Here is a 4410-nt window from a genome sequence, read left to right on the forward strand (position 1 = left end):
GCGACGATCCGATATATTGCTTTGAGCTGTAAATACCCGCGTCCATGTAAGGATCTACGCTCGTGTGATCCTCATGCTATGAAGCGACCGTTGTGGGAGGAGACGCGTGGGTGGAATGCGCTGACGTATGGCTGCAAGGGTGGCTGCATAGGTACTTCTTGAGACATGTCAGCAAACAGAAGACGTACAAACTCTTCAAAAGAGGACATTCGAGCCCTCGACAATTCGTTCTCTTTCTTTGACTCCTGAAACTCCATCTGAAGTACATCAGACCATGCATTTGATGCGGCTAAATCCTCTCTCAGTTTTTTGGTCTCTTCATTCACAGTTTATTTTGAACTCTCAGTGCTACTAGAACTTTCACGTCGACGCGAAACCGTCTCTTCAGGATAAATCATAGAAGTTATGCAACCACAATCATACGTCTGCAAGGAAGACATGGAACCACAACATGAAATTACAATCATACACAATCCATGAATAAATAAATATAAACAACATTCAAATTTAGTATATATTTTACTTAACTTTGATCAAATTATATATAAATATTTTAAAAATGTTAGTTGTTTTTAAAATTGTTAAAAATAATAAATAATAGATTGACAATTGTATTGTTGATTTTTTATTTGGTTTTGATAGTTATTTGAATTAATTATTAAATAGTAATATTATTTATTTAAATGAGAACGTGACAATATTATCTCTTAGCTCAATTATTATAATTTGAACGATTCATCATGTTTTGAAAAGATAAGATAATGATATACACAATATCTTCAAATGTTGAAATCATGGTAAAAATGGTGACATATTGTCCCAGTCCGAAACACCCTAAAAATTATTTAGCGGTCAAATCGGTAAAAAAAAACTGTTGAACTTGTTATGAACCGGTTTACCAAATTATTTATTTACTTTTTTTTTGAAAAATTAATTTTTTAAATTTTACATTTAATATTTTGTTATATATAATATATACAAGATTTTTTGAAATTTACACTTCATTAAAAATATTATTTTAGTAATAATATAATTTATTTAATTTATTGTTTTTGTTTTTCAAAATATATAACTATAATTAGTATTTTGATTATATGTATAGTGTTACCTAGGTTTTAAATTTTGGTAAATATATATTTTTGTATATTTTTATATATCTTATTTGTATGTTTAAATTTTAGACTTGTATAAATATATATTTTTTATTATTTATATACATATTTAAAATTTAAAATATATTATTTATATTTTATTATTTAATATAATATAACAGTTTTCCAATCCGATAGTCAGTTCAACTGGTTGAAATGTTTTTCAAGGTAAACCAGTCTGGTTCTAAAAACATTTCTTTAACACATTATTAACTTTTGGTTTAATTTTATGTTCAAATTGTTATGGTTTTAGCTCAAATTGTTGCTAAATTGACTGACAATAATTCAATCTCAGTCAGTCCTATGAAATTTTTTCCCCAAAATACTGTCGCTAATTGCAACGGTTCCTACCATACACCATCACTAAATTAACGACAATTTTATCTATACCATCCCCAACCTAGCGATGTTCTATAATATCGTCGCAATCAGTTAATGACAGTAAATTTTGTAACAAACTATAAAATTGTCGTTAAAACATTCGCTAATGATATTAAAGTGTCGCTAAACCCAACCTTTTTTTTTTTGCATTCGGGAGATGTTTTCACTCTACATATCATTATATAAGAATTAATATGTTGAGTTAATATTATTATTCATAATTATCTTTAATTAATATTATTGTGTGATTAATTTCTGTAACAAAAAATTTTTTTAAATTATAACGGTATAATAATATAGTATTTTTGTGAGAAATATAATATTGGAAAAATAAATTGAATAACTATTTTAGAGACAGATTAATGGTATCGGTCTCTAACAATTAGCGACCAAGATTATTGATATCAATCAGATTGTCGTAGAGACCGATTAGAGACTGATATCCGTGTTTTTTCTTGTAGTGTTACTCAATTGAACTATAAATAGCTAAACAAGTTAGTGAAAAATGAACAAAATAATTTAAATTTCAAAAATGAATTATTATTATTAAATTGATTACGAGTATCATAATAGACACCAATAATTCAGTCGTAGTCATTTTGTCCATTATCCATCTATTTCATGCCATATAACCTTGTACCCCACGATATAATTTGTTTTGTCTTGAAGCCAATTAACCAACCTTTTCGATTGAGCAACGAAATTTCAAAATAATAATGACAACAATAAAGAATATTCTCCCACGAAAACATAAAGAAGATGAAATAAAACGTGTAAAAATAACCCGACTGGTCAATCCAATAAAATATATATATTATTACATGCAAAAACGAGTGGTTTGAATGGCATTTGCAGTCAACGGCTTCCTTATTTACAGTATATATATAATTATGATGTCTTCGACACATCCATCATCACAAATCTAAGCTGAAAATCTAGCCTAAATAGTTGCTCCTTTTTTCAGCCGCCATTAATGGAAGCGGAGGATGTTATAAACCTCTTCGATTCCTTTTGGTTCTACCCCAAAGTTTTCCAAAAACATTTGAATTCACCAGCTCCTGAGCCTCCGCTTGCGGGCCAAAATCAAGAAAATTCAGGAAGACAAAGGGTTCCAACCAAATTAAGCATCCATTCTAGATCGAGAAGCCATGACCATTTTATCATAAAACGTGATACGAGTTTCAAACCAGATTCATCATCTCCAAACTCAGTCCTTTCAAAACCCCATCTCGAAACCATTCCCTCACAAGAAGAAATTTCGCAAGAAATTCCAAGAACCCACATCAACCCGCAGATGAAGAAACCCAGTGAAAGTGAAGGGTTCAAAAAAGCCAGAAAAGGCTATAGCAAGAGCTTGTCGGAGCTGGAGTTCGAAGAGTTGAAGGGGTTCATGGATCTTGGTTTCGTGTTTTCTGAAGAAGATAAGAATTCTAGTCTTGCGGATATCATACCTGGTCTGCACAGATTCGGACCTAAGAATGACTGTGAAGTGCAAGAAGAGACAACATGTGGTGGTGAAGAATTTGGTGGATCGAAAGCGAGGCCTTATCTTTCTGAAGCGTGGGGAATATTAGAGAAAGAAAGCAGAGAGAATCCATTAACTAATTGGAGAGTTCCTGTTGTTAGCAATGAGATTGAGATGAAAGCCAGTCTGAAATGGTGGGCTCACGCTGTTGCTTCTGCAGTCAGATAATTCGGACAGGATGAAACTTAAGCCTCTGATTCGATATGTATATTCCTTGTTTTTTTATCTTCCCTTTTTTTAGATTCATTGTGTTCTAACTTTCTGAGTAATTAAAACTTTCATTCACTTGTAAATTATGTACATATATTCGTAAGAAGTTGATAAATTTTTGGATTCTTTTGAAAGGATATCCAGCGTACTTTATACGTGTGTGTGTGTGTGTGTGTGTGTGTGTGTGTGTATTCAGTCGCAAAGTGCCTGCATCGCGTGCAGTTTAGTGAATTTTCTTTTTTCTTTTCTTCCCAGGAATAAAGAATCATCCACAAGCAACCAGTTATGCAATTAGAAAAGGCTAAGGAATGCCAATATTAATCTGAAACACCTCAGCTCCCAACAAATAAGTTAAAAGACAAGATTTTGTGTCAACAAATTTAAATGGCCTCATTTTTGTTAAAAAGTAGCAGCACTGATAATAGCTAACATAAGCCATCTGCTTCCATCAACCTGGCTTTATTTGAAACCTTTTTCAAGAATCAATATACTGTGATACTTCTTTTATCATTAAATTTAGGTATTTTTCAGAAATGCAAAAAAAATTTAATTATAGACTTTACTTTTACAAAATTTTGCAAATTTGTAAAAGAAAAAAAAACACACATAATTTTTTTAAAAAAATATTTGAAAAAACTACCTTACATCAGGACGCTCTAGGATAATGACTACTTAATTAATTTGTTCGATTAAATGGTGGAAAGCATGCAATTGAATGTGGATTGGACTACAACCCTGTCAAAGGACAATAATGCCCCTAGGGAGGAAAAAAAATGAAAAAACGCTTATGAAAAAATCTATTCCGTTGCCGGGACTTGAACCCGGGTCTCTCGGGTGAGAGCCGAGTATCCTAACCAACTAGACTACAACGGAATTGTGATCAACTGCTACTACAACAAATTCAACATAAATATTATTTCGGTAATTTTTATTTGTTTTTTTGGCCCTTTAAAATCAAACGGGGGATATTGTTCTTTCCGAACTTCGTGAATTACAAGAGTCTTGTTACAATTGTTTGGTTTGTTTAGTAAAGTTTAATTATTCATAAGAAGCTCACTTTTATTAAAACATGCAAATTGTTTCAATGGATTGAGTAAATTTTGTACTCCAAGCATGGAGTACATGATTTTCAAGGACAAAAGT

The 4410-nt window shown here is 31.4% G+C and overlaps 1 non-coding gene across 1 annotated transcript; it reads right to left on the reverse strand.

Annotated features, from left to right (window-relative positions):
* Positions 1–4067: 4067 nt before the first annotated feature.
* Positions 4068–4140, reverse strand: TRNAE-CUC (transfer RNA glutamic acid (anticodon CUC)). The gene has a single exon. It is a non-coding gene; the product is annotated as a tRNA-Glu (tRNA).
* Positions 4141–4410: the final 270 nt, after the last annotated feature.

Source organism: Primulina tabacum, chromosome 11 (genome assembly GCF_025594145.1).
Source record: "Primulina tabacum isolate GXHZ01 chromosome 11, ASM2559414v2, whole genome shotgun sequence".
In the NCBI taxonomy this organism is placed as follows: Eukaryota; Viridiplantae; Streptophyta; class Magnoliopsida; order Lamiales; family Gesneriaceae; genus Primulina; species Primulina tabacum.